General features: G+C 43.9%; 1 long non-coding RNA gene across 4 annotated transcripts in view; it reads right to left on the bottom strand.

The window, feature by feature from the left end:
* The window catches only part of LOC114588810 (uncharacterized), a 117050-nt gene that overhangs the window by 44517 nt on the left and 53609 nt on the right, over positions 1-18924 (bottom strand). For all 4 annotated transcript variants that reach the window (XR_013391448.1, XR_013391447.1, XR_013391450.1 and 1 more), the window contains one exon: positions 11843-11947. This is a non-coding gene — a long non-coding RNA (uncharacterized LOC114588810). The remainder of the gene's footprint in view (positions 1-11842; positions 11948-18924) is intronic.

The raw sequence follows: 18924 nt of genomic DNA, 5'->3' as shown, positions 1-18924 counted from the left end.
AAAAGCAAGCTCGCGGGCAGTATCAATGCCTGTCAACAGATATTGGAAGCAAAGGATGATTTAATAATCCAAAGGTAATTAGAGAAAAACAAAAGTATTGCAGATGGCTTGCTATGGAAGCCATTTCAACAATGATATGAAGAGACAAGAGAGAGCTTGATGAATGAAAATGGGCTCAGTTGTGGTATGGTGATGAATTTAGATGCTGGCAGCAGCCCAGCTGGACACATATATGAGGCTGAACGTTGTGCCTTATTCACTTTCTTCACTGGGCACCCGTGGCTTTATCATATCACTTTCTCCCCCCCAACTGCTCTTTGGGGGACCTTTGGCCCATCAGATGTTGCTGAACTACAACTCCCATCAGCCCCAGCAAGAATGGCCAATGGCCAGGGATGGTGGAGGTTGTAGTTCAGCAATATCTGGAAGGCCAAAGGTCCCTCACACTTGCTTTACTGTAACAAGGGGCCTGCTCTTAGCACAACTGTACGGCTAGGCAAAAGGCTTTACTCTAAGCAAAATGTTCAAGTTGCTGGCACTTCCAGGAGGTAGACTGACGCAGCCACTTCAAGCAGTGGAATCCAAGTAGCATTTCCAAAGAAGCAAGGAAAAGTGGTTGGGTTGGGTTCCAGTGAGATTTCCTGAGAGCCCTGCAAAATTTCATGGGAGTGCCTCACATGTGTCTGGGGCAGATCTTTGAAACTAATGAAAGCTTAAGCTTCCGGGCCTCTGATCTCAGAGGGGCCCCAGAAGCCCCTGCTTAACATTTTTGGGTCTAGTAGACCCAACTGGAGTCACACTGAATTGAGTGAAACTGATCCATTTTGTGTTGTATATATTTCAACAATCCCAAAGTTTGACAGTCAGTAGCACAGATATGGCAAAGTGTGGTGATCAGCCATGGAACAACCCCATTGAAGAAGACAACAGTGGTTGCCCAGGCCTCACTACTGCTTGCAAAGGGGTCCCCAGGACAGTTCAAGTTTCAGGGCCCCCAAAATGTAGTTCTGCCGCTGCTTGGGTCTCAGGAAGGTTGCACTCACCAGACCCTGGAAGGAGCTGCTGTGAGACCTCAGTGCTTTGGCGGGGTGGCAACTCACAAGGCAACACCTTCCTGTTTCGCCTCAGGTGGCAGAATGGGCTGGGCTGCCCTTGCCCTGGGGGAGCTGTTGAGAGTGTAAGCATTGTGTACCACAGGTGTATCTCTGTCTCCACTAGTGCAGTGACATTCATGCCATATCATCAGGTTACTCAGATTTAGGGTTGCAGCTGATGATTGGTCATCAACACCTTTGTTCTTCTTAACAGCGTCTCTCCCAGCAGATACCTCATCTGGAAAAACCAGCTTAGCCTTCATTTTTACACTGCTAAGCCATCTTGCACTAACATTATTTCAGGGCTCCTTGGGCACATAGGAAACTGCCTTCTATCAGTTCATACCATCAGTCCATCTAGTTCAGTACTGTCCACACTGGCAGCAGCTCTCCAGTATTTCAGGCAGTGGACATTCCAGCCTTACCTGGAGACACCAGGGATTGAACCTGGGACCTTGTGTATGCCAGCCAGATGCTCTGCCACTGAACTACAGCCCTTCCCCTTACAGCAGCCCTGTATGGTAGGTCAGTGTTATTATCCGCAGGTGACCAATTTCTTGAGAGTACGTCCAGCTGAACACAGTGTGACATATTTACAAATCAATAGGCATAGGATCAAGATAGTTGCTTGCTGAAGTCCAACCACTGTATCCACAGCTGAGATTATTTTTGAGCTAGGAACTTCAAACCTCACATTCTTAGCTACTACTCTGCACCAGCTCTCAGTGATTCATTGTGTATACGCACAACATTTATTACAGTTCATAGAAAGTGCAGAGTTAAATAATTACTAAATTAGGCTGATTCCTCCCCACCCCTCCAGGCTGGCTAAAGGCCACTGTAACTATTCCTGTGCTTTGTATGTTCTTTACCATGGTCAGAATGTGGTATTGAACCATTTGCTATCTCATTTCCTATTCACATATTTGGAACAATATCTCTTCCATAAGATCCCTTCCAGAAGGGATCAGAGATCAGAGTGGAGATTGTAGGCTCATTTCTTTCCTTTGTAATTCATGGCGTTTGTTGGAACTATATGAATATCCCCCCCACCCCACCCCCCCAAAAAGATCCAATGGCCGAGCTGCAATGCTTTTGCTGTTCCTTGAGTTATGCATCTGTCATATTTAAAAAGCGTAATTCTTTCCCCCTCGCTCTCCTCCTCTTCCTATGAAGGATGACCTTAAAGGTCTACCATCACTTTTTTCTTCTGATGTGTCAGCAGCTAATGTTTCAGACAGCCAAAGGTGAAACCTCATTCCTAAGACAACGTCAGCTTTGATTTCGCTGACTCCTTATATGAGCATTGCTTCGACCAAAGCCATCAAATATTTCTCTGCTTTTTCTTTTTCTTTTTTGCTGTTCCAAAGAGTTTGTTAAGTGAGTTGCAGAGAACTGTTGCTTGAGGGCTGAGCCATACTAATTACAAATAAAATTGCCTTGCGCCAGGGCAGAAAATGACACATTTTAATTAGTAGAGCAGTTTAGAAGCAGCATTCTCCAAGACGTCTGCTCTGCAAAATACTGAAATCAATGGGAAAGATAGAGCAGAAGAACACCAAACATTGAATGCCCATTCAACACACGTCTAAAGCAGATGGCATCACCAAAATGAATCATGGGAACAGTAGGCAAGGGAAATGGTAGCCCCTGTGAGGGGAAAATTATGGTCCGGTCCCCAGGATTCTTTGCGGGGGAAGCCATGTGCTTCGAGAATGCACAGAGTGTGCTTTAAATGCATAGTGTAAATCTTTCCATAGTTCTTGCATAAGGAGAAGGATGGGTTTTTAAGGTGGTTTCATACCAGAGATATCAACCATTGGCATAGGATGGGGAAAGCAGAGGAGTGGTTGCCTTGGACACAACATTCTTAGCAAAACTTGAACACCCTGTGCTGCCTCAATACAGCTGCGTGCTTCTGTAGCTGGTCTCTACTGAAAAAAGCTTCTCCAGGCGAAGCAGTACGTGACATCTCCAGACAACAGAACAACTCCTCTTTTCTTGTTTCTGTGGCTGCAATCTCCTGGGTGACACAGACACTATTAGGCAGTTGAATGCGCATGTGTACTCTGCCCGTTTTCCTCCCTCCCACCCCCACCCCCGTGCGCTGGCAACCCACACTTTGCCACTGGTACAACCACCATTTGGAGGAAGACCTTTCTGCACAGGCCATTGCCGTTCCACGTACAAACATACTCAGACCCTGGGATTGGCATCTGACCCTCTCTGTGAGTCCCCTTCCAAGGGTGCTCAGAGGGTGGTAACATGAAAATTGGCCTTTTCTGTGGTAGCAACACCCCCCCTCCAACTTGCAGAATGACCTCCCTAGGAAGCTGGACTGGCATTAACTTTGCCAATCTTGCAGTGCCAAGCAGAGGCATATTATTCTCTCAGGTATTTGGATAGCCCTGGTGGTCAGGCTGTTGAGGTTTAGGCTGTGTGGAAGGAATGTATGTTTTGTGCTGACTGAGGTGCTGATTCCCGCCCCCCTTTGATGAACACTTTTAGTACTTTGCATTGTTTTATTGAACTTCTTAATGCATTTTGAATTTATTACTGTGAAATGCTTTGGCATACACTTGGGTGTGTGAAGCGATGAATACATGTTCAGAGTAGGAAGAAGAGTGCAGAAAAAGAGAAGATGTGTGGCAATTAATAAAATACAATGAAAGTGTCTTCCTGGGTGTAAATAGACAGTTATTCTGGAGAGCTGGTTTTCAACTTGTAAGGTCCAGCAGCACTACCACCCTGCACAGAAATCAAGAATCGGGTCCCATAATGCATGTTTAGGGTAAAGGCATGACCCAGGTGTGAAAATGTTTAAGACTGCTGCTCTAGATGATTTGACTTCTTGGTTAATCCAACTCTGAACACCTCTAGCATTTACAATTTCCTAAAAGCTGAGCAACAGAATTTTAGTCAGGGCTAGGGACACCCAGCAAAAGGAACTGACAACAGATTCAGGATTGACCAAGAAGAAAATGCTCCTTTATGCACCACATAGCGCAGCACCAAATTCAGGCTCTATGAAGGCCCCCATCATAGAATCATAAGAGTTGGAAGGGACCCTGAGGGTCATTCTAGCCCAGGCACAGGCAAACTCCAGCCCTCCAGATGTTTGGGACTACAATTCCCATCATCTCTAACAGGACCAGTGGTCAGGGATGATGGGAATTGTAGTCCCAAACATCTGGAGGGCCGGAGTTTGCCTGTGCCCATGATAATCACAACCATGCCACCTCAGTCACACACCCTTCTTGATTATTTTATAATTATACAACAACAGTTAGGGATGTATTGCAACGATCAGTGTGTCTCTCCATGTGCTGCCTCTCGGCTAGATCTATTTTCTGTGTTCATGCAAGGGTAAATGATTTGGAGTGCTCTAATATCTTATTTTGGGGTGGCTTCAGTTGTGTTTTCCTTGAAGTTCCGTTGTACAGAACAGAACTTGCACGCCATTCCCTGGAAACTGAAGCACCTTGTGTTGCCAGTGGTTTTAAAATTCTTCGGAGCATATAGAACAACTGCTCCTTCATGCTGCACACCTTCTCCAGAGGGACCCTAGGAACCAATCCTCAGTGGCTGACTCACTTCCTTTCACTCTGATTGGCTCCAATCAGTACAAAACGTACCGTGGTAAGCTTCCTCTCTCAAGCTGACTGGGTGGCTCCGGGGCATTGGAGACCATGCTGCAGAAATAGTAATGCATCTTTGAATGCTTGCAACCCCAGACCACTGCACCTTTGCTTGTGTGGCATGGATATGGAACCAGTGACCCTCTAGATGCTACTGGACTCTAGCACCCAGCATAACTGGCCAGGGATCAGGGATAATTGGAGTTGTACTTCAGCAAGACTTAGAGGGCCACAAGTATCCTCTCCCCTCTGGTTTTAGTGAAAGAAGGTGAAGGGCTTCTCAGCTGGGAGTTTGAATGCTTTCTGGAGTTAAGACAATATATGCTACCTTTCTAAGTTGCATCTGTTTGGTGTAGAATTTATGTGTGACATCACTTCTGATGGGCTTGGCTCTTGGCCAGATAATGTCTTTGTGATGGATAAAGCTGCAGTTGCCACTTTGGGCTTGTGACAGAGGATTCACACGGACTGTTCAATTCTCTAAATGAGTTTTGAAGGTAATGAGCAACATAAAAGTTTTATCAGGGTCATTTCCTTCCCATTGCAGGTTTTGAAATAGCGTCAGACTAAGAGAGTGGCTGTTGTCTCTAAGAACCAGAGCCAGAATGGGAGCAAAAGGTAACAAGTACAAAAGATAATCCAAAGAAGTTGCTTTATCGCAGGTCAGACCTTGGGTCCACCAAAGTCAGTATTGTCTACAGTGAGTGGCAGCAGCCCACCAGGATTTCAGACAGAATTATATTCCAGCCCGGTCTGAGGATGCCAGGGATCAAATCTGGGGACTTCCACATGCAAAGCAGATGTTCTACTACTGAATTATGGCCCCTTGGTTAAATCACAACAGTTGCACCCTCCATCAGAGTTAAGCAACACGAATTAGTGCAGTGGGTGAGGGTTAAACTAGATGTTAACAGACATAGGTAGCAATCTCTCAATGGCTAAAAAGTAAGAAAAACTCCAATTGGAAGTGGAAGAAGGGACTGAATGCACAACCCTTTCCCCCTGATTATTTTGGATCTGAAAATTTCCCTTCCTCAGTTGCTTTTCCACCCACAGAGGAATATAGACAGCACCAATAGCTTTTGCATCACAGGTGGAACAGCAGCTTAAGTGTGTGTGGGTGTGTTTGTTTGTGTATTAACAATTTATTTCACTAAATATAATTATTTTTAAATCTCAGAGCAGTGTGCAATGAAAATACCATAATGACAGTGGAAACGCAAACAATATTAAATAAAACCATTTTTAAAAAACAGGCTATAAAGCAAGATTGAAACACAGACATGTGCCAGCAATACAGCTGAGCAAAATACAAAACAAAAATAAAAAAATTAAGAGTGTCCAATGCAACTTGGGTAAACATTTACATTTTTGAGAAGCAATTAATGGTGATTACTGTTTCTTCTTCACAAATTATCCAAAGGATATGCTATCACCAAGGAGCTCCACTTCTGTGTTGTTGTCACCAAGTGACAATCTGCTTGTCATGGAACAACCAAAAAGGCCACATTCACAACACACAGTTAAGGGTGCTGTCTACGGAGTTGTTAGCAAACCCATTTGCCTCTCAGAGCTAAATTTGCTGGAGTTCCCTGGGAAGAAAGTTTGCTAAACCCCTTTGGGAACTGGAAGGAGAACAGGAGTCTCCTAACAACTCTCAGCACCTTTAGCACACTGCAGTTCCCAGGATCCTTTGAGGGAACCCATGACTCTCAGCAGGCTCTGTTCCCTGCCCTTTCTCAGGCTTTTTTCATTGTGCATCCTGGAACAAGTGAAGAAAGAGCCATGTGGCTTGGCTCTCAGTTCAGCAAATGCTGTAAGTGAACCGAATCTCTCTGAAAGGAGATTTTATAGCCTGCATCTTTGCTAATCCAAAGATTTCATTATCCTTTTTGTAAGGACAATTTTCTAGCGCCCCCCCCCCCATATAAAAACTGTCTGGAGCAGCAACTGTATGGGGCGACTGGTGATGACATATACATAACACTAGAAGCCTGGTTTTCTCTCACTGCCCAGGTCCCAGTGAAGGCCTACTTGCCCCCTTTCCCAGCTAGGCCTTGCCAGATGGGTCTTCAGAAAGGAAAGGAGAACTTGAGATAGGAAAGGAAAGTTAACATGCACAGCTTAAGGCTGGGCCTTCTGAAAATACATGATAAATTTGGGTTTCCTTCCCACAAAACCCATCCCTCCTTATGTTACTGGACTACAGCTCCTAGCATTTCTGACCAGTAGGTATGCTGCCTAGGGTTGATGGAGTTCAACAGTATTTGGCAGTAACCCCATCCCTGCTTTGCATTTTGTGTGTGGAGGAGGTGAAGAATAAAATGAAAGTGACATGGCGACTCTTGGTGATCAAAAGATTTAATATTTAAATTTTCTGTTTTACAATTTAAAATACTCATTTAAACATCCTTAAAATATCAATGACTTCTCTTCTTCTCTTTCCATGATTCTTTTTGCATATCATAAATCCCTGCATATTTTACAAAAACTAAACCATTCAGTATTCCATTATTGCATCCATCAAAACTTATTTACACTGTTGAATTTATCTTAATGCTGCCAACTTTTCAGGTATACACAATTCCCCCCCATATATTCAATAAACGTTTTCCACTCTTCTCTAAACGTATGCTCTTCTTGTTCTCTTATTTTATATGTTAAGTCTGCAAGCTGCGCATATTCCATCAGCTTAAGCTGCCATTCTTCTTTAGTTGGGACCTTGCTCATTTTCCATTTTGGGGCTAAACACGGGCCGCAGGAATGGCATACATAAATGACCTTTTGACACCAGGGAATTTTTAGTCTGAATTATCCCCAACAAAATGTTTAAAAGTACTTGTTTACAGGTTTCCTGCAGGTGTCTGGTTGGCTCCTGTGAGGACAGGATTCTGAACTAGAATTGGCCCAAACCAGCAGGCTATTCTTACTTTCATACCTGTAATTGGCTAAGCACCTCCCCCATACGGAAATCAGTGTGTCTCCTATTATAAGCACTGCCATCTCCACCTGTGGCAAAATGTGAATGAGTTTCTTTTCCATGCTAATGGCTTCTTTCATACACTACTTCTTTCCCATGGGAAATTTAGAAATTACAGCAGCAGTTAAGAGGTTGGCACTAAAGCTCAGTGCTATAAAACATCTTTGTTTTAAAAAACCCCCAACTTTCTAAACCTGTTTCAGTCTGGATGACAAATATATATCATTAAGCGCGATTAAGATTTCGCGATGGCCTATGCACCACGCTTAATTGTGCTGCGTTTATACTTTCCATTTTTATCCCATTAAGGCCAGGGACTGTGATTAAATGGCACTAAATTAACTCCAAGGCTCGTATGCCAGGCTGTGGACCTTCCTATGTCTTAATACATCTTCTTCTTGTTTTCTAGCAATGTATAAGTGAATCCCAATTTTCATTTCTCTTTTGTACAGCTGGGTTGGTGATGGGAATTCAAATGCATTTTCTGGCATGTACATTTGAATTCTTAGTAGCCAGGGACAGAAAGTGGCAATGGATCATACGATTTCTCTTCCAGTAATTTCCCACAGCAGAACAGACGAGGAGGTACCATTTGGGGAATGATGCCCCCGGAGCAATGGGCAAAGGATATGCAGGATATATTAGGTCCTGTATTCCAGAGTAGTATAAAGCACTTACAAACTGAGGCATTGTATATACGTTTCAAACAAGAGCTGCCCTTCCCACAGGCTTACAACATAAAGATAGACATAAAATGCATTAGGGAGGAAAGGAAAGGAGTGTGGTGTAGTGGTTAGAGTGCATGGGAGATCTGAGTTCAAATCTCCACTCAGCCATGAAACTCTGGCTTTGGCCAGTCACTTCCCTCTGCCTAAGGGAGAAGCCAAGTAGCACTGGATCTCTGACAGGCCATTGGGCAGGGCTGTTTGTCCTTGACCTCTGAAACAATGCAGCTGAATGACCATTGAGAGAGAAGCTCCAAGTGGCAGTTAGCTGCTGCCAGGCTGATGGAGGGGGCTCCTCTGCCTCACCTCCCTGTTGCAACCTATTGGGCATGTAGTTGAGGCAAGCTATTTGGCCAAGCCAGTGGAGGGGGAGATGCTTTCTCACCATTGCCACGTGGGATGCTTGCTGAAACGGGCAGTTTATTTGGGACAGGAGGCCAAAGGGCAGCTGCACCCTAATTTCAAACAGATACAAAACTAGGAAAAAGAACATGAGAAAAGCCTTCTGGATCAGGCCAATGCTTCATCTAGTCCAGCTTCCTGTTCTCACAATAGCCAACCAGAGGCCTGCGAGAAATCCCCAAGCAGGACTTGATCAGCAACTGGTAGTCAGGAGCATCACCATGAAGGCAGAGCTCGTGGCCATTGATAGCCTTGTCCTCCATTAATTTGTCCAGTCCTCTTTTAAACCCATACAAGTTGTTGACCATCACTGCCTCCACTGGGAGCAAGTTCTATAGTTTAAATTATGAAGGATGACTTTCTTTCATCCGTCCTGAGTCTTCCAACGTTCAGATCCATTGGATGTGCTAAGTGAGGGGAGAACAACTTTTCTCTACCAACTTTCTCCATGCCATGTGTAATTTTGCAAACTTATATCATGCCATCTGCTACTCATTCCCACCCCCCCCCCTAAACCAAAAAAAAGTCTCAAATGCTGTAGCCTTTCCTCAGAGGGGAGTCATTCCATCCCCTTGATCATCATTGGTTGCCCTTTTCTGAACCTTTTCCAACCCTGCAAATATCCGCCTGGAGGCCCAAACTGTACACAGTATACCAAACACAGGCACGCCATAAACTGGTGCAACAGTATTATGATAGCAGAAGGTTTTATTTTCAATTCCTTTCCTAATGATCCCTAGCATGGAATTTGCCTTCTTCATAGCTGCCACACACTGGGTCAACACCTTCATCAAGTTATCCACTATGACTCCCAAGGTCTGTATAATAAAATTACAAACTGGAGGAGGACAAAATCTATCACCAAAATAAATGGGACACTTAAAAGAGAAAGGAGGAGAATAAGTTTAGCGACTTTTTTTTTTTTACTAGCAATAGACAGGGAGTGATAAGGGGGAGGAAAAGAATAAAGATGTGATATCTAGGGAAATACTTGGGGTGGGTGGGGGGTTAACAAGAAAGAAATAACCCACAGTAGAGACCAAAGAAGGGAACATAGAGAAGAATCAGAGATGAAAGATAAGCAGGAGCTGCTAAGAGAATGAATGCGCTTGAATGCGCTTAAATTGAATAGGAAAAGGAAAAGATAGTGAAATCAAACAGAAGGAGGTGATGTTATGTATTATTCAGCAGTTGTTAACACCACCAAATATGTCTGTCTGTCTGTCTATGTTAAAAAAAAATTCTGAGGCTCTTGAATGATAAAAATTGTCTGCATCCCTGCTTTTAGGACAGGTGATGTATCCTCTCCTTGGACCATTTTTTACTTGGATTCATCACCCAGCTTTCCTCAGAGCTCAGCTTACGTAATATACAATATGAAGATACAGTTCCCTGTCTCTAAAGTATTATGGTCTGATATAATATGCCAGCTATGTTGATATGTGTGCTATTATTTGAGCGATTTCCATTAACGACAATGCTGTTTGTCTTCTAGTGGCTCAGCAGGTATCCATGATGGATGATTTCTGTGCTTCACTCAGCCTTGAGGATCTTTGTTTGATCTGGACTATATTTATCAATTACTTTTTTTTCTATTTTAAAAAAGCCTCCTTTCTGAACGGAGCTCATCCTATTTTATCTTCACGATAACCCTGTGAGGTAGGTTAGGTCGACATGCCCCTGTATAAGTTCCCTGCTTGCACAGAGCTTTTATGTGCGCCCACAAATGTGTATGCATTTTTTAACTCAAGAAAAATTGAGGTTGTGGGTGAAACACAAGTACCTTATGGACATTTGATTCTTCTGTCCAATCCTTATCCGCCTTGCTTTGCTCCTAACCTCCTGAATCATGACTCCTGAGCTCTATGTCTGCTGCATGGCTACTTGCCTGAATAATGATCTCTTCCTTACTTCCAAGTAAGAGTCTCTGTCTGCCTGTTTTGGGACAGAGGAACCAGGACACAACCATTATTTAGCCTTTGGAGAAGATTAAAGTAGACACATGAAAGCTACCTTCAAGTATCTGAAGGGCTGTTACACAAAAGATAGAGCAGGCTTCTACTCTGTTTTTCCAGAAGGCAGAACTACTGCCAACAGGTGGAAATAGCAAGAAAGCTGACTTTGATGAAACATTGATGAAACTTCCAAACACTAAAGAACAGTTCAACAGTGAAACCAACTGCCTTAGAAGGTTCTGGGCTCCCTTTGATGAAGGCACTTTAAGCAGAGCCTGGTTAGCTGTTAGAATGCTGTCATTTCATACTACATTACAGATTCCTCATTGAGCAGGGGTTAAACTACCTACCGTAAGTCCCTTCCAAATCTAGGTTACTATGACTGTGATTTTGGATGCATTGGGAATGGGTTATTTTGCATTGATCCAGTAGGAAATTAAGAGTCATCTGACTCAAGTGTGGCCATATAGATTGTGATGACTCTTTTGTTTTGAATTTTGCCAGGGTTCCAGCTTATTAGCTCTAACATCCTCCATAGCGCAGAATCAAACTCTATGAATAATACATGGGATCCTGGGAGGCAGCTGTGAAATCCAATTAGTTTAGCTGAAATTTGCATATCAATCAAGGGCAAAATATTTCTTGCTCAGCTGCTGCAGAAGTAGCCTTTTAAGAGATTCAGGGTGCACACTTGTAAATTCTGCAGGCAGTTGTAAATAGCAATAGCTTTATTTAAACGCTGGGAACTTTTAAAAATATACACAAGTCATCTGGGGGAGGAGAAACCTCTGCACTGGATGCACAAGTATCAGTTGTAAAATATGAGCTCCCAGGTGATAGCTGAGAGCCCAAGGGTTGGAGAGATAGTGCTCCCAGGTGACAGCCAGGTGTATGGAGTGAGTAAAGTTAAGTTTGGTGCTAAAGAGTTCTGTCCTGAGGAGAAGTTAGGAGTGGAGTCATTGTGGCCCTAAGTGAGAGGAGATAGATGTGTTGGTGAGGGTGTTTGTTATGATTTAGTGCCTAGAGCCCTGGATGGCATCATTCTTACCTCAGTTTGTTTGGATCTTCAGTTAGGAAAAGGCCAATGGCTTGCTCCAGAATTCTGCTCACACAATGACCAACTAGATGCCTCTGGAAAACCCTCTAGCAGGATCTGAGCAGAAGAAGAACAAGAACAAGAACAACAAGAAGAGGAGTTTGGATTTGATATCCCGCTTTATCACTACCCGAAGGAGTCTCAAAGCGGCTAACATTCTCCTTTCCCTTCCTCCCCCACAACAAACACTCTGTGAGGTGAGTGGGGCTGAGAGACTTCAAAGAAGTGTGACTAGTCCAAGGTCACCCAGCAGCTGCATGTGGAGGACGGAGACACGAACCCAGTTCACCAGATTACAAGTCCACCGCTCTTAACCACTACACCACACTGGCTCTCTCTGCTCCAGTGGCTTCCAGCAACTGGTATTCAGAAGCATTGCTACCTCTGACTGTAGAGGCAGAGCACAGACATCCAGGCTAGTAGCTATTGATGACCTTCTCCTCCGTGGATTTGTCCAATTGTCTTCTAAAGCCATCCAAGTTGGTGACCATCCCTGCGTCTTGTGGAAGTGAGTTCCACAGTTTGTGTACTGCATGAATAAGGGTCCCCCCCCCCTTTTGCCTGTTCTGAATCCTACAGCTTCACTGGAAGTTAATGAGGTCTAGCGTTATGAGAGAGGGAGAAAAACTTTTCTCTATCCACTGACAATTTGTTGATGATTTGTTGGCTGGTACCAAGCAGTTGGGACGTGGGTGGCGATGTGGGTTAAACCACAGAGCCTAGGATTTGCCGATCAGAAGGTCGGCGGTTCGAATCCCCGTGACAGGGTGAGCTCCCATTGCTCGGTCCCAGCTCCTGCCAACCTAGCAGTTCAAAAGCACATCAACATGCAAGTAGATAAATAGGTACCGTTCCAGCGGGAAGGTAAACGGTACCTTCCACATGACCCGGAAGCTGTACACCGGCTCCCTTGGCCAGTAAAGCGAGATGAGCGCCGCAACCCCAGAGTCGGTCACGACTGGACCTAATGGTCAGGGGTCCCTTTACCTTTACCAAGCAGTCGGGTAGTGCATGATATGGGTTGAGGGAGCGGGGGATCCAAGAGTGCACTGAAGTGATTGCATGCTGTGGGAAGGGAGGGATTGTGTGATAAATGGTACTAAAAAGTAGGGACCAAGAAGTAGTGTGTGCTGTGGGACTTACTCCCTAGTAGTGTGCTGAGGATGGCCGCCTAAAGCCTGCATCCCTAATTCGCTCAGCTAATGTTTATTTTGTATCATTTGCCTCCCGTCCTGGAAAGCCAGACCAGCAGGCGTCCGAAATTATCCCCACCCCCAGACTGTTTGTTTCATTTGTTTGATAATTGGGGAGGGGGGGATGGAAAGTTGGTGAGAGCACCCTTTAATCCCCTAGCTTCTGAAACTTTTCCTTTGGCTCTCGCCCTGCGATGAGATTTTGCTGATTTGCAGCACAATTGAAATCCAAGATCCGCTGGGATAAGAGAGTTTGGATTTGGCAAATCTTGGGCCTTCCTAGATCAGCCAGGGTTCAGTTATACCTACACTGGTGTAAATTCCTCATGCTCACTGAGGCAGAGATACTGAGTCCCTCTTGACTCAGTTAACAAAACATACAGCAGCATAGGTCTCCCAAAAGGCCCGTGTTGGTGTGGGGCCAAGGTAATGGTTAGACTAATTCCAAACTCTGTTCATTACAGCTATGTGGTCAAATCCTTAAAACTCGGACCCACACTAATCTGATTGCTCAGTCAGGGACTCATGGTTGGAATTTGAAATAGAGTATCTACGGTAATCCCAGACTAGACTTTGCTGACTTCCTATAGTTAGGATTCATCAGTTACATGTTTTTGCTTGCTATGGACATTTTATTGTACTCTATGGTAATTTTAATACGCTGTTCAGCAGAGCTGTTTTTCTAGAGAAAGAGGTGTCGGAACTCACCATGAACACCTTCCTTGTTCTCTTATAATGGCAATGGTGCCCACCTGAGAGGTGCAGGAACTGAGTTCTGGCAAATTCTGGCTGAAAAAAAGCCCTGCTGTTCAGCATTTGGGGGAGATTTTGGGTGAGAAAAAGGTGTTATATGAATTAATTGGATTAGTAATTCTAATAATACTGCAATGTAGGTTTTCCACACATGCTTTGGGTTTGGGGTGTGACTTTGCTCTGTACTGATTATGGTAACATCACACAGACACTCCTTCTCCATGCAGACTTACAACAGGAAAGCTTCACAGTGATATTGTGTAGGCAATCCTAAAACCATCCTTTGGCCATTTATAAGACCTTTGGCCATTTATAAGACCTGGCTGTTTTCCAGCAGAAGGAAAATGAATCAGTTTCAGCCCAATTGCCTTCTCCCCCCCACCCCCCCAGTGACACACAGAAAAACGCTTCTTAACATCCCTACAGGGCTTAGCAATCTGAGCCAGAGGTGTGTGTGTGGGGGGGGGGGGATAAAATAGAGATGGAAAGGTTCTGCAGAGAAAGGTCAGCTGTTGACTTAGCATGCTGGCTGATTGTCTTTGACCCCAAAGCCTTTGTCTGATTTGTTTGGTGATGTGGACATGGTACATAGAAGGCTTTCTGGAAAAGCAGACCAGACATCAGATTCAGAACTATGAGTCTGTTATACACTCAAGAATGATAAAGCAACTGAAAAATGGGAGGCAATGGCTGTGTCTGTTCTGCAGGCACTTTGGTAGAGCATGAGACTCTTAACTTCAGGGTCGTGGGTTCAAGCCCCATATTGGTCAAAAAGATCTTGGTACTAGATGACCCTTGTGGTCCCTTCCAACTTTACAATTATATGATTCTATGACTCTGTGCATTTGTGTGTACTGTGATGAGGTCTGAGAGCTGGTGTTGTGCAGTCAATAGAATGTTTCACTACAGACTCATCCTCACTTCCATTTGCCCTGTCACTTTCCCTTTGGGGGAAACCCACTGTTTACTGCTGAATTGGAGCAAATATCAATTGGGTATTCCCCGGACTGAAGATTTAGCACTAAAGAGTGGGTTTTCCAGGGGAAATGATGCGGCAAAGGTAAAACTGCTCAGACTCTTGCCTAGAAAGCACGGGGGAAATGGGAAACTGCTCGGACCTTTCTAGGCACAGGACAAGCAGAAGTGTAGACAAGTTCTTAGGTGGGTCAGATCCAGGTCTGAATGTCGGCGTGCCCATGAAACACTGTGGGGTAACCTTGACATAGTAATAATAAGGTTGTTCCTTTGAGGCAAACCATCCTGAGGCAAGCAGGCCTGCAGAAGGCATGAAATAAACATGCAAACAGAAGCAATAACAAATAACGGGGGAAGTTATTTGGAGGGCTAGTTTGACATCTCTTGACCATAAAGCGAATGACCGTGAAGTCCATTGGTCTTTAAGGGTGAGCCATAACTGCTCTTGAGTAGCAAGTGGCCACCACTGCCTGCCTCTTACAGTATGCAGCTCTAAATTATAACCATGCCATTAGCTAATGATGGGTTGGCATGTATATTTTGCTACCCCAGAACTGTGAATGGAAAGGAATGGAGGACTTGCATCCCAGTAAGATTCTCTAGCAACTATTGCAGTTACTAGCTATTATTGCCGCATTAGCACCATACATTTAAAGTACATTTAAAGCACATCCCCCACCCACAAGGATTGGGGATTTTATTTTTTCAAGGGTGCTGGGAATTGCAGTCCTGTACCAGAAGTAAACTACAGTTCCCAGGATTCTTTTGTGTGTGTGTGTGCGTGCGTGCGCTATAAATGCATGGTGTGTATGCATTCTGAGTAGTACTATAGCACTGAGCACTATTACTATCATACTATATTATTTCTCCTCTACCCAAACCTGCTGCAAACCTAGATTTTACAACACAGGGCACTTAGCCTCTATGAAGACCTGTGCTGTGCTCTACAGGGAAGCTGTCACACACACAAAAGAACCATCATGTTCTACTAAATTGCCAATTCTCCGTTTTGAATTACCTTCTGAACTTTTCCTCCTCACCCTAGCAGGGGCCTGGAGACAAGAAGTCTGCTCTCTCTTGTCAGGCTCTCCCGCCTGAGCCTCTTCTGACATGAATCTGAAATATCTAGGCATTCAGCTTAGTCTGAGGCAACATCAGAGCCAGTGAGGCAGGGAAACAAGACCAGAGACATTTAAAGGACATTTGCTGGGTTCTGTTTCACTCTTCTGAGCTGTTACCCTGCTTAATCAAAAGTGTGGTTTTGATTAATCAAATGCCTTTTTGAGGTGCTGTGCACATTGAATTTTCCTGCACATTGCATCATTCCCATCCCACACTATTTGTCAATAATAATAATAATAATAATAATAATAATAATAATTTTTATTTATACCCCGCACTCCCCAACCAAGGCCAGGCTCAGGACAGCTAACAAGCAATAATAAAAACAAGTTGAATGAATACAACTTAAAAACAAGATTAAAATACAACAATTAAAATACTGAAACATTGAAATATTAAAATGCAGCCTCATCACAGGAGGAGAAAGGAAAAAGAAACACAATCTGAAACACATCCTGTGGGAATTGTTATAATTCATTGTCTGCCGAGAATAGACTTCTTTTTCTAGAAAGAAAGGTGTCAGAACTCACCATGAACACCCTCTACCTTCTTCTGTAATAATGGCAATGACTCTCACCTGAGAGCTGCAGGAACTGAGTACCAGTGAGTTCTGGCTGAAAAAACAAAAAGCCCTGGACTTCTCAAGCATTTGCTATGTACATGTGTACACAGAAAGGACTTCCTATTGAGGCCACTCCCTCTTATCATGTTTAACTTGTCTGTGAACAAAACAGGCAAAACAGGAAGCGGCATAGTAACTTAGCTGCCTCCGTATCCCATTATGTATCTTCTGTATAAAGATAAAGACCCCCTGGATGGTTAAGTCCAGTCAAAGGCGACAATGGGGTTGTAGCACTCATCTCACTTTCAGGCCAAGGGAGCAGGCGTTTGTCCACAGACAGCTTCCCAGGTCATGTAGCCAGCAGGACTAAACCACTTCTGGCGCAACTGGACACCGTGACAGAAATTAGAGTGCACAGAAATGCCATTTGCCTTCCCGCTGCAGTGGTACCTATTTATCTACAGTGGTACCTCAAGTTAAGAACTTAATTCGTTCTGGAGGTCCGTTCTTAACCTGAAACTGTTCTTAACCTGAAGCACCACTTTAGCTAATGGGGCCTCCCGCTGCTGCTGCGCTGCCAGAGCACGATTTCTGTTCTCATCCTGAAGCAAAGTTCTTAACCTGAAGCATTATTTTTGGGTTAGCGGAGTCTGTAACCTGAAGCGTATGTAACCCGAGGTACCACTGTACTTGCACTGGCATGCTTTTGAACTGCTAGGTTGGCAGGAGCTGGGACAGAGCAACGGGTGCTCACTCTGTTGTGCAGATTCCTTTTTTTTTTTTTTTAAGATTTCTATTAAAGTTTTCAAAGTATTACAAAAAGAAAAAAAGAAAAAGAAAAAATACAAAACAGTTAAAAACAATTCAATCTTTTCGTGTCTTATCTTTCATTCGCTTGTTCCCCAGACCTCCTCACACCTCCCTTTTTTGTATCCAGTTCAATTGGTTGGTTCAGCAAATCCTTTCCCTCTTTATTTTTATCCTAATCTTTAATCTTAATATATTATAACTTTAAATTATCCCCTATTAACAGTCCACTTTTACACATCTTTATAACATTACTGCTGAAAACCACTTAGCTTCAATCCAACATCGTTCTAACATTCATTAATTTTACAATATTTCTGTAAATAATCTTTAAATTTCTTCCAATCTTCTTCCACCGACTCTTCTCCCTGGTCTCAGATTCTGCCGGTCATTTCCGCCAATTCCATATAGTCCATCACCTTCATCTGCCGTTCTTCCAGGGTGGGTAGATCTTGTGTCTTCCAATAAGTATTCTTGCTGCTGTTGTGGCATACATAAAGAAAGTTCTATCCTTCTTTAGCACCAATTGGCCGACCATGCCCAGGAGAAAGGCCTCTGGTTTCTTCAGTTGTGCAGATTCCAACCACCAACCTTCCGATCAGTAAGCCCACAAGGCTCAGTGGTTTAGACCACAGCGCCATCTGCATCCCATATCTTCTGTATATCAGTATATTAACACAACTGTGTGTGTGTGTGTGTGTGTGTGTAACACAAAGGACTCAACTATACAGCTGCAAATAAAACATTTTAAGTGTGTTTTAAGTGCAATATACAATGTGGCACAGATTGCGATGGTGAGCCTTATGGAAAATTAAATGCATATTTAAAAACGCTTTTTTTAAAGAGCATTTTCATAACGGTTTTTATATGTGTGTAGATTCCATCTTAGTGCCTGTAGAAACACTAACTGAGCAGAATAGAGAACACAATTTTTGTTGTGAACTAGTTTGAAAGCATGTCTACCTGTGTGTACACAGATAGCTCCTGTCACTTTGGTGATGTTATCGTACAAATGTGTGCACGATCTCAAATAACTATGTACAAAGGTGCACCAGGCAAACCTCCCCCCCCCCACAATGCTAAGTGTATAGACATGCTCGATATCTGGAAAACAAACAAACAACATTTTTAAAGAAAAGGGGGGGGGGCAGAGGGGCAAATGATTGTGGCTGAATCTGTACCAGGGAAACCTGCAGTCTTCCATATTTTTCTGGCCTCCCTTAGTGACCAACTCCCAGTGACCCTGGGTCGCAAAGCTAACCCAAGACATTTTAACACCTGAGGTGGTCCCAAAATGGCACACCCCCTCCAGGGAAGAAAGTGTGAGGGGAGATCTACATCAGGAGAAAGCGGGGGGAGGGGGGCGATCAACCTGTCACCTCGCCTTGCCTTATGGGTTGGCCGTCCCTGCTGGGTTCCATGCTATCTGAGAGGGATAGTGTTCCTGGCTAGCACAGAGTGAATCCTCTACTCATGCCTATTCTCTCCCTTTAAAATCCACAGCTGCTACTAGACAAAGGATGAATAATATACCCACCCATTATCAATTAGCTGCCAAATTTTCCTGGGGTCTCTTTAGGTAGTGAAGCAGATCAAGCATGAGGGTGTTAAGATACAAAGAG

Source organism: Podarcis muralis, chromosome Z (genome assembly GCF_964188315.1).
Source record: "Podarcis muralis chromosome Z, rPodMur119.hap1.1, whole genome shotgun sequence".
In the NCBI taxonomy this organism is placed as follows: domain Eukaryota; kingdom Metazoa; phylum Chordata; class Lepidosauria; order Squamata; family Lacertidae; genus Podarcis; species Podarcis muralis.
This window is presented reverse-complemented; position numbering and strand designations above follow the sequence as displayed.